General features: G+C 36.4%; 1 protein-coding gene across 2 annotated transcripts in view; it reads left to right on the forward strand.

Annotated features, from left to right (window-relative positions):
* The window catches only part of LOC106917956 (protocadherin-9-like), a 97,501-nt gene that overhangs the window by 17,130 nt on the left and 67,889 nt on the right, over positions 1 to 12,482 (forward strand). The window contains exon 3 of one of the 2 annotated variants that reach the window (XM_088009508.1): positions 11,250 to 11,285. The gene's annotated coding sequence lies outside the window, so the exon portion shown is untranslated. Of the gene's footprint in view, positions 1 to 10,802; positions 11,286 to 12,482 lie in introns of those variants that run through there. The other variant, XM_088009509.1, reaches the window with a different exon arrangement.

Genomic DNA, 12,482 nt, shown 5'->3' on the forward strand with positions numbered 1-12,482 from the left:
GCAATGGCATCATATGAGCAGGACTATTATCATCTGTTGTGATGATGAAAAGACGAGAGATGAATTCAATAAATCCACACTAGATTGTCAAGTGTTAATCACCCTGATCTCCTAAGCTAGTCTCACCACTTAAAAAAGATCAAAGACAAGATCCCTAAAAAATAAATACAATGAAAGACTAAATTTAAAACCTACAGAATCATTCAGAGGCGTTTGCACAGTAGTCTACTTTTTTTTTTTTTTTCTTTACAAGTTTTGAAAGATGCTCACCCTGCGGTCTCGGCATGATAAATCCCTGGACTAAGACCACGTCCACCGCTGTAATACTCCTGCTTGCTGGGGCGGGTGTTTCAAAATGCTGACACTGAAGAACACCTTGTTCCTCTCTCAGAAACAATTTCATGAACCTGCATTATTTGACACCCTGAGAATAAGAATTTTGTTGGTCCCCCACTTGGCTAATCGGGCAACGGCAAAGGGTGTTCCATTCTAACAGCATTTATTCCCCACTGGGATTCTCTGACATATATTTCTTTTTAGGATTATATTATATTTCTATTTAGGATACACAATTAAGTGGTTTATCCCTGTCGCATCGTTTCTTTCAGGACAAATCGCTGGCTCACCTTCTCACAAGTATTTTCTTAATCTTTTGAAGCTGTACACGTTACACAAGTAACTACCTTCACCAACATGGGAAGAGAGGCTAATTGTGACATGCCACAGCAAAACCAGTAACAAATAGCAAGTGAGTGAGCAGAGAAAATCTGAGCTGTTTCGAGGTGCTTCGGGAACTCGCAGCTGATTAACATGCTTTGTTTCGCAATTCACACACTTTTGTTATTGGTTTTGGCCAACAGGAAAGTCTGAAAGGAAGACATGGCTAATTTGCATCATCAGCACGTCACCATAACCTGCAGCAGTAATAGGCATGGGGTGTTTTAAACTTAGAACCCAGAGTTTCTGAATCTGCAAATAACTCAAATTAACCTTTTTTTTCTTTGACAATTGTCCCTGGTTTTGTCATGACCAATCAGGTTTGTTTAATAGCACAATGCAATAGTTCTACTTATGTAAGAATTAACAATAAGTACATGTGTAGTTGGACTTTTTTTTTTTTTTTTTTTTTGCGGTGCTATAATAATCGTGTTAATATGAATAAATTAAAGAACTCAAAAAGATACAGTATATTTTGGATATTGCATTTCCATGTACTAGCTGTCATATATAGATGTTTCAAAATATTTGACTTTAATTATACTAATCTTAATACAAATGTGTTCTTTTTCTACATCAGAATAAACTAGGTATTAGAGGGCTGTTTTTGTTTTCGTCTAACGGTATATATTAAATGGGCAAAAGTTAATAAAATTATATGAATACGCACCAAAATAAAGTGACACATTAACAGCCTTATTGGTGTGAGGCAGTAGTTTTGCTGCAGACTTCTGCCCCCAAGGAGGATGTTTGAGTACAATGATGGAGATTCAAGAATTCTCAGACATGCATGATAGAATCCAATAGAATCCAGGGTATAAATAAAATAAAATAAAAAATTATAAAGCTAAAAAAAAAACAAAAAAAAAAAACAAGAAACAAAGATTTTACACAATATCCTCTTCTCCTGTTCTCCCACACACTTCAACATTTAATAATAGAGACACCAAACATAATTAGAAGTCATCCAGTATGAGTTTCTAACAGTACGATGGAAAAAAATACCACAATTTTCTGTATTTAGACGACAGCAAAACTGAGTAACATAATTGAATTGCTTTTAAAGAAGATGGCTTGCCACATAATTTATTTCGAGAGTGTTCCCTTGATAAGAAATATGGGTAGCACTCTTTTTAAGTTTATACAAAATTTGTTGGTGTTTTTGCAGCTAGAAATTTTTAAATTATTGAATTTTGTCTATTCTGTAAAAGAGAGAAAAAGGTAGCGGGGACAGATGGAGAGGAGCAGGAGAAAACGACATCCATGCTGCACTTCCTCTGAGGTTTTATTAATGGGAAATTAAGCTCCAGGAACAGTGAGACTGAAAACTTTAGCAGTTTTAAGCATAGCTTTATAACATCTTGGTGTACCTTGATTGCAGTAACCAGCCTATGTCTAAACGTATCAGAAGAAAGTAGTTCACATAATCGATTGCTTTAAGAACAAGTTGAGATTTAAAAGTTTAGTCTTATGAATTAGGGGCAACATGGTTCAGTTTTACTTTTTCTTAGAAAGGACTAAGTGTTTATCCTTAATAATCACATGGAAGCCTGGATACAAGCAGTAAAAAAAATGTCACATTTTGATCGGTGCTCTGCATGTTTATATTAAGTTTTTCTCTATAAATACAGCAGTCGTTAGCCAGGCTCGACTCTTCATTCAGATGATGTCGTGTTTTCAAGATGAGTCCACAAAATTTCTTTAGTTTCATCCAATGACGCGTGTCCTGCCCCATATCAGAGTCCAATAAAACATGTTAGTGATGAAGTGAAATGAAATGTTCACAGAATAGGAAAATCTATAAAACATGTAAAAATAAATGAAAAAATAGAAACTACATCTCCTCAATTTCAGAATGCTTCAAAAAAGGAGGAAAATAACATAGAGCTGAATAAAGGTTCTGCATGATATTACCCTTGATGTACCTAATAAAACTGTCAATGAAGATATTTACAATACTGCTAAAGGACTACGGTTCAGTCAGTTACCGCTGGCTGAAATATTCATTCCCTTACTTGGCTTCTTAACTTTGAAACCATGACATCCTAAATTTGCATAGTGGTAAAGATCAATGTAGCTCTTAGAGAATTCTGTGGCACTTATTCAAAACAGTTCCCCTTTTCTCCCCCTGTGTAGTCTGTAGCAAAAAGGGTGAACAGGCAGTGAGTGATGTGGGTAAAGAAAGTCAGACGCCTCCTTAGTCGTAGTCAGTCTCAGAGGATTTTGTCATGTTCCTTCACTTGGTAAAGTACCAGCAACTCACCCCACATCACTACTGAGTCAGTGCCTGTTTTTCACTATTTGATGCTGTTTGATGTCTGGTGAGATGTGAAACATTAATAGTAAGGCAAAAAAAAAAAAAATCTGTAAGACGAGTGTGGAGTTTTAAATCCTCTTTTAGCGCATGAGTGACTTAGGGTAGGTGATAATTGTTGAGTTAGATGTCACTGTGTTATGAAGGATGTCCTTCAAGCTGTTTCCTGATTTTCAGGGGACAGCTTGACAAACCTCACTTTGAATTTGGCTGAAAGCATGTCTAATTGAATTTTGATACGTAATTAAATCAAGCAATAAATCAGCCCAGATCCCACTGCAACTGACAATTCAAGACTCCTGAGCACCAAAAGCTAATTATGATGAAGTTATTATCTCGGCCAAAGGGAGTTCTCTGAATTGCTTCCACCCTGTATTGTGTGTCTTCACTAGTAGTACATACTCAACCTTGAAGAAAGGGCAACTCTCGCATGATAGGACTGACGGATCCCATAAAAGTCGCCTGCGTGGTTTGCAATGTGTCCTGGCCGACACGCCATCCCACCCCAAAGCAGGTGATTTCTTTGGCGCTGAGAAAAGGGGAATTTTTACGGCGTCACATGTTGGCGCACCAAGGCGAAAAATAATCGTATCTGTTTGTTGGGAGCAATTAGGGCTGGGTGTAATTTCTGTCAATAATCCCTCGATGTGTAGGAAGTGGCTATATTGATTTACCATGGATTTAGAGCCTCATCCTCATCATCTGGTTCCCAGTCTCATATGGTTAATCAATTACATCCCCTGTGATTTGAGCATGCCTTCAGACGCCGTGCTCGGCGCATGTAATCTCTTGACATAGGGTATTAAATGAAGTCTAATTATAACTTTGCAGCTATGTGCCACATCACACTGTTTTAATACCTTCGCTAAGAAGACAAATTGGTGCGTCAGTAAATCAAGGTGTTTCACTTTGATTCAGTACTGAATAACATTTAAGTTTCTTGCTAAGGCCATCACGTGATCCTTGTAAATAAATATGCATGAAAGAATAAAATACGTTTTAATGATCTTTCTGCATGAGAGAAGTCCTGAGTATTTGAGGAGGGGAAGAAGGTCTAATTTTCCACACCTGCCTAGACAACCGCACTAGAGCTGTCTGGTATGGCTTCATGAATGAAAAGTCCCATACAACAATTACTGGAGCAGTCGTCTACTACATAATGACGAGTAAAGTGAAGGTAGATGATATTTTTCTTATTTTTTCCCCCTTTTTCTCTTTTGTCCTCTTCTATATTCCCTTTATTTTTAAATTCTCCCAATTTGTTGGACCAATTGAAACAGCAAAAGGTTAGATTGTGGAGTAATTAACAGCAGCTGGACTAATGAAATCAGTAGAGGATGGTGCACTGGGAGGATCAATACCTCACTAAGAATGAAACAAGAAAGAGGGTTGTCCAGGGGAAAAACGTATACACAGACTACTTAATAATAATAAACTGATGAAAAGGCAACAATATGTCTACTTGTAAATCAAATCTGGTCTGGACACAGTGACATTATCGGCATCTTGTAATTCTGTTGGAGGAAAATTAGTGTCTGTGCTCGCTCAAGAAGTTTACAGGATTTACACTGCTCTCTGTGGTTTGCTGAAAGGGTTTTCCTTTATTGAATGTCAATAGGAACATCAATACACTCTGGACAACAACACCAATGCAGAGGTAAATGGGTATTCTATTTATCTGAGGCTACACTTAAGTATATTGAAGACTTTATTAGCCCCTTTTGATGAGGAGGTGTTTTGTTTTGCAACAGTTTTATCACTGTGTCTGAGACAGGCTGCGCTTGCCAGAAGAACTGGGGATGCAAAACCTGATTTCTGCTGTGTGCTTCTTGGCCGAGGCATTACCGTTTCTTGTTTCTGTGCAACATGGCACACACATCCAAGGTTTCCACTATTTTATTATGCATGCGTATGTCTGAATTTGTTTTGATTGTGTTGTGGCTCGCCTGGCAATTGTCACTTTGCTCCGATTGATAGAATTCAGACGCATCTTTCCTCATCTGCAGGGAAATCTCTTGACAGCCAACCCATGTGTTTTTCCACAACCTTCTATAAACAAATTAGGTGGTAAACTGTGGCTGCATTGACATTTTGGCATAATGAAGTCTAACAAGTCCTTCTCGACTATTATTTTTGCAAACTTTGTGCAGCAGGGAAGCTGAAATACAGAAGATTCTGGTGAAAATAACCAATGAACCATGAGGAGAAAGTCAAAACAAATTCAGCAAGTCAAGAAACCGTAGCCGATAAGGTCTTTGCTATGCGTCGTGCATGCATCAACTTTCAAAGGTATTTACACTATCAAATAAACTGCTATGTAGGAGGCTGTAGAGACCGAAGCAGCAGATCTCATTATTTTACAACTATTAGGAGCATAAGGACCCCAGGGAAGAAGAGGGTTTAATAGTAGAGCTTCAAGTTATTACATCATGAAAAATCTTTAAAGCATTTATTTTTTTCTTCTTTTTTACAACCAGCCCCTTTCAATTTCACAAATCCTGTCATAACACAGGTGTACTTAGGTGAAATGAGGTAACATAACATGGCAACCATCTGGAAAGCACAGATGTGGCATGGGACTAAAGCAACGGAATAAAGCAGCAAAGCAAAGACCATGTAGAATCCAGTTTTCTTAAACTTTGACTCTAGGACTCATCTTGTAAAGGATAATAACTGATGTGGCATCTTAATAAAGATTTGGGTAAAATCCTGCCAATTTTCAAACCCAAAACTTTTCTCTAAAATGGACTGGGGGAGGATCTGTTTTTTTGAATCTGAATCATCTGCTAATAATTGTGTGTTATATATATTTTTTATCTTAATGCTGAAATGTTAGAATTGTTCTTAGAGTTTTGCTGTTGACTTTTATCTCACCTCATGAATAAGCTCCTGCGTATGGCTATAACACCCTGGACTATAATCAAAAAAGAAAAAGAAAAAAATTAAAACGGTCCTTTATGGTAGTGCTGAACCTTCAAATCAGATAGCAGCAAGTGCCAACACTGGGGGTGTGCCCACATCCCACTCATGAAAAATGTAATAGAAAATGGTTTGTAGCACAAATGACAAGAACCTTTTTTTAATGGTAGAGCGTAAATTTCATGTGCTTGCATATTTCTCTGGGTGTTTTTGCGGTCTTCCTTTTTTCCTCCAGATCTCTCAGGTCTGATGATCACTACTCTTCTACAAAGGTCCAGGCTGATACGCAGAGGTAATCTGCAGTTTGCAGATTAGGTGGTAGATCCAATTACCCCTGCATAATAGGAAGACTCTTACTATTGTTTTACTTCATCTTAAAACTAACCCATATACACTAGCTATTTTACTTAAAAACAGCTTTAGTAAGTAGTTCAATTTTATTGCCTTTACTTTTGACAAAGTAAAGTTCTTTTTAACTGACCTTTAAATAAATGTGATTTTCTTTTTTTTCTTCTTCTTTTTAAATCTTTGATTTTCTTTTAAGCCAGAGAAAAGAATGTTGATTAAAATAATAAATTTTCACATAAACTGAGAAAATGTAGGTATCTTAGGGAGCGTATATTTTTATTTTTTATTTTTCTTTTAACCTTAGTAGCTTATCTATTATCCAGCAAATACGATTTTTTTATTTTTTTCCAGGGTGACTGGCACATTTTTAAATCTTTGACTCCTGCTTGAAGTGTGATTACTATTGTTTGGACCACCTCACACAGTAACTGTTATAAAAATATAATAATCATGATAACTATTACAGTATGTTGCTATGCATACACTGATTCAGATACTTAAACAAATGAATGCTCCAGATGAATAACCAGGCTCTCTGACCCAATTCTCTCAGTTGGAGCAGAAATGCATTTTGACATATTTTGATTCTTTTTATGCTCTAAATTTAAACTTAAATGTATACTGGGTGAGTCAGATTTATTAGCTCATATCCAATACTAAGCTGAAATATTTTTTAATATCCTGGATATGAAAGCAGTGGGCTCATTGTCTTACATGCTGCATATCTAGTTTCCACAGTAAATGTAATATTAACTACCCCCACTCACCTACGCACTGTTGGATTGCACTTTTTTTTTTTTTTTTACTTTGCCTATGATTTTTGATTATTCTACCTCTATGGCAAACTGCCATGCTGCGGCTCAGACCTTTACTGGTGAAGAGGAGTTGTTGCTGCACTTCCAGTTCACACTGGAACTACATCTGTGCTATAGTCTGTTCAGTCACCAGATTATTGCAGAAACGGAAATAATCGCTTCCACACACTTCTCATGACATGTAGTAATGCTACAGTACGTATCTGTTGCAGTGGATGTTCATTTTAGTCCCATCTACATTCAGTCTCATGCATTGAGCAGCCAGAATATCTGAAAATTGTGATACATTTGGATAGAGAAACAGAGCACAATAAGGCCTGGTGTTTTTAATCAATTATTTATCCAATATTTTAATGATCAGAGTGCCTGGGGTGATCAAAGGCAGGGCTGGAGCTTCACTGCCTTTGCTCGCTAAGACATCTCTCTGTACTTTGATGTGGTTCACCAACAAATGCACTTATCCAAAGCATAACTCTCTCCCTGGGTTGGAATTGAGTGCTTTGAAACTACTAATTTCAGAGAAATACAACACAGAAAGACACAGAGAGAAGGTCACTGACCAACCAAAGCTAAGGTAGAAAAAGGAGATTTACACTTTATAGTCTCAAACAATCAGATGAACAACTGGTACTTTGAATGCCATCTAAATATGAAGCGACCATAGGTCAGCTTTTCAGATCCCTCATGTACGTTATCATATATTTAATTGGTTGGCAAAGTCTCTTAGATGAAATACATGTCAGTGGTGTTGAATAAAACATTAGTTAGATAGGGAATAACTGATGGTAGTTTCTAGTAAAAAATGGTGGTGTAAAAAGCCTGTCAAATGATGCAAATGAGAATTTCTCAGGTGGACTTGGCACATGCTCGTGTTTAATATGCAAAAAAGTAACAAACTTTGAAAAAGTCATTAATTTTGCAGTAAAAATATTGGCTGGTTAAGAATAGTTATTTGTTCTTATTATAACATTGATACAAGTAAGCAGTGGTGCTGTGGTGGCGCAGGGGCACAGCACAACCCACATATTGAGCCCTTGGTCCTCGTGGTCGAGGGTTCGATTCCCGGCCTGGTGACATTTGCCGCATGTCTTCCCTCTCTCTCATTGCCCTCTTATCTTAAAAAATAAAATAAGAGTAAGGAGTGATTCCTTACAGCCAGTGTTCTGTTTAGCATAGTGAAATGTGTTTTGAAACTTAACTATTTATTATTTTTGTCTTACCAATTTCAAGTTTGGAAATTTCTCGAACACGTCTGTCCTTGTGCAACCTTGTCTGTGTGCTTCAAGTAAATACATACATGAATACGAATTATAACCCAAGGATAAATGGAGCAGTAGAAGCAATGATGTCCAAACCCAGGCGGTGAGCAGAATGGAGAACTCAAAGACTTTATGCCAGTAGATTTGAGGGTTGTCTTCTAAAAGCACATTTCAATTCTAGACAGACGGGTGAAAGATACTTTGTTAATTCCTTACAGGAGAATTCATGTATCCAGTAGGCGCACACAGAAATGCATTCTGACATAAATGAATAACAGGTCTGTATTAAAAGTTATTTTGCATGAGTGTGGTTTTACTTTAAATAATGCAGTGTTGTCTGATTTAAAATGAAGTTATGGTTTGGGTACACCCAACACATTACATAGTTATAGACAAATCTCAAGTATGACTATCAAACGTTTTTTTTTGTTTTTTTTTTAATTGGGGATTCTTGAACATTCCCTTTATTAATGTAGTAATTGGATACACACCTATATTTGTTTTTAAAAAGTCACACAAAGACTGTTTTGCCTTAGCTTCTGTCTTGTGTAGGGTCTGTATAAAAAAGTGGGATTTATCTTGAAGAAACAACGAGACAATAGATCTGAGGTCCTCAAACTAAATAGTCTACAAAAAAGCTAATGTTGATGCCAAAAGGTTTACCTCTACTAGTTTATTGGAATGGTCTATAGTTCGAGAAACTGCTTCAGACGTAGCCGTTTGAGTTTGGTCCATTATTTGTGTGGGCCAATACACTGACTCAGCAAATAATTAGGCTTAGGGAAAAATACTTAGCGGACAATATTTTATGTCTGTTACCTGTAAGTATTGCAAAACACCACAAAATGTGTTGAACAAAGGGAGTGTATTTATAGCATTTCACATACCTCAACATGTCAAAGCTATGCGATTTTAGGACATCTAGGCAGCAGAGTGCTGTTCACTCAAATTCTCTTATACAGTATGCTATGGAGCATAACTTTGCATTTCTTCTTATTCTCGTGACAGCAGACTTCTTCCACCTGCCAGTGGGGGTTTCTTTAGATAGTACCTGCATGAACCTATACATTTAAAAATATCTAAGCTTAATATTTTTTGGTATTCTGGGTAGGTGAGGGAGATGTGGACACATACTGTATCTTCATGTGGTTTTTCAGCAGATAACTGAAAAGGTATCAAAAGGGGTTCATTGACCTGACTCTGAAATATACCTTGCAGCAATACAGGTTGTTCTGTGCTGTTTATTTAATGCATGTGATAAATCATTTACAGTCTATGGATAGCACAGACTATCAATTATTAGCAGATTAATTTAGACATAACTGAGACAGGGAGCCAAAAAGGCAATCCCTATGGTCTTGTATGTTTGACTAACTAGAAAAACAATTTTATTGCTGTATTGCCTCTGTTTTTAATCCCACACACCCTTAAACAAAAACACCAGAGCTAGCTACTACTTGGTAAATAGATTGTGGTTCTTAAAACATTTTTGCTAAAAAGACACACGCCTTTCTTACCAACACCTGAAAAGCGGGACTATGACAGCTATGCATTTCATCTCAGTCTGTATTCAAAGCAAAGGGCATTTTAGGGTCAGACAACTCCAGTTTATATACAGTTATATTGATGTATGAAATGAATCCAATGCTACTTGGTAATCATAGCATTAACAGTGCAGATATTTTTGGTGTATAATGGTTTTTTTTTGTTAAAATGTCTGTTTATGAAAGCTCCAGTGATTGCATTGAGTCGTTAAGGTGGTATCAATCCCTCCTACTGAGCTGGAATATGGCAAGTATGGGAAGAAACAACTGTATTTTAACAGTAGCAGCCCTCCATCATGATCAGGTTCACTATCAACAGGCATGAATCATTTAGCATCTTGATACTGAATGGAAATTATTCTTATTTGTTCTTTAATAAATAAGTCTTGCACGTACAATGCAGTCCCCATCACTTTATATTGTTATTTATATTCTAGAAATTTGATACTCTCATTTTTGATTATTTATTAGTTTTTTTTCATCTATTGGTTACCATAATGAAGCCTTTCGTTTTTAGTGAACAGCTTTGGTAGCTGTTTGATAGCTGTTGCTGTTTCTCTCTCAGCAGCAGAGTCCTGTGATGGCCAATTGTAGTGGGATAAAGCGTTGAACTGGTTTCCTGTTCATTGTTTGACCGTTTCCCCACAGCAGTCCTCTTGGCTTCTCCCCTTGACTAAGTGGGTCCTCACTGCCAGACTTCTTTTATTTTCTTTGCAAATAAAGTTGCATTTTCAGATTATTATACACAGTACAAAGAAAATTAAATTGGTGATTAAAAATTAAACACTCTTATCTCTCTGTGAGTTATCTCAGTCCCCAGAGAGAGAGGATGCTATTTTGTAGGCTTGCGGGTGTCTTTTGTTCCCAATTTAGAAGCTTGTCGCTGTTTATTGTTAATTTTTGATGCTTCATTTGATATTCTGTTCACTTTCCTCTCTGAAATGCAGAGAAAACATCTTTATCAAAGTGCCAGATGTATTTGTTGTGTTGTCAGAGTGTCAGGTTTGCCTGAGTCTTCATATTTCTGAGATTTCTACTACCTTACATGTTTTGTTGGGAAGCCAACTGAGCACTACCAAACTCTGCATTTTATTTAAAAACAAAAACAACAAAAAAACAATATATACCCTTATTCCCAATTTTGACTTAAAAATAACGGTAAAATCACAAATCAGTAAGGTTGTCAACCGTGAACTCTAGCTGACTCTAATAGAACTGAAATGTTCCCGGCACATTTTTGTTTGTTAGCTCAAACTATCTGTTTCCAAAGTAAATATTGAAAAAAAAATTTAAGCCAGCCACTGATCCAAACTGAATTGTTCTTGTCTTCCAGGAGGCCTGTCAACTTGGCAAGATAACCTCTGTGAATGTAAGTCTCACACATGCTCCTATTTTATTTATTTATTTATTTTTTTACATGTTCTCTCTTAGGCATGATCTATGTGTCTGTGTGAATAATCTATAGAAGTTATAGGAAATTAAACTCGGCATTGATTATCTTTGTTCAGTTTAAATGTTTGCATAAGAATCACTTATTGCTAAAAGAATAGCTCAGGATCTTTTGAAGCTGGGTTATGAAGATGTGGGCAGAGCATGTCTGTAATGTGGAGAACTGAAATATTTTTTAGGCCTACTTTATTATTTGATAAGAGGAAAACAGAGTATGGAATATCCTTTGTATGTGTTTATTTATTTTTTTTAATTCTTCTTTGTTCTGCAATATTGTGACATTGTTGGAACATTATTTCCATCCATCCATACATCCATTCATTAAAGTTTACATGCAATAGATATAACTTACGTTTCAGGGGAATATGCAATCATGATCCCAAGGCTCAATATTATCATGGTGATGCAGCTTGTGACTGACAAAACAAATGTTTCTGACTCTTCGATGTTTTCAACAATACCAACACCCTTACCATTTCCTATGAGCTTTTCATCTCGGCCACTAAACATACACATCTGAAGTTGGCATCGAGAGAGTCGCTTTAGCTTGCCAAATACATTGTTGCCATTCAGAGTTGGGATGTTTTGGACTTGTTTTGTAAATATGAGATCTTAACACAAAAATGCAATCAAGCAATCTGTTTCCATCTCTACTATAGCAAACATTGATCTTGCAATGACAACTGTGAATCAATATACTGTACGAGTCAAGTTGTTCATTTCCAAGAAATGGGAAAACAATTTACACAGCATGAATTTGGGATCTCAGCATGAAAACACGTGGAGTCTGTAAGAGCAGTCACTATCTTATCCACAGTAAGTTGGAAGAGTCATCTAAAATAATCAAAGTAGAAAGCGTTGTCAAAGCAGGCGAAGTTTTCTCATCTTAAACCCCCTTACCCACTAATATTATGTATTTTAGAATAAAGTTTTCTGAAGATAATTTTTGTGTTATTTTAACTGAAAATTGCACCAATATGTCTAATATTTTTCAATTTCATACTGTTTACCATTTGCTTAAGAAATTTACCACAGTGTTTTCCAGCCTTCCAACAAATAACCATAGTCTTATTTATATGTAATACAAAAATATAGGGGGAGGGAATATTTCTAAGCT

The sequence above is a fragment of the Poecilia mexicana genome, unplaced genomic scaffold (assembly GCF_051168715.1).
Source record: "Poecilia mexicana isolate PSO_F unplaced genomic scaffold, ASM5116871v1 scaffold_10, whole genome shotgun sequence".
In the NCBI taxonomy this organism is placed as follows: Eukaryota; Metazoa; Chordata; class Actinopteri; order Cyprinodontiformes; family Poeciliidae; genus Poecilia; species Poecilia mexicana.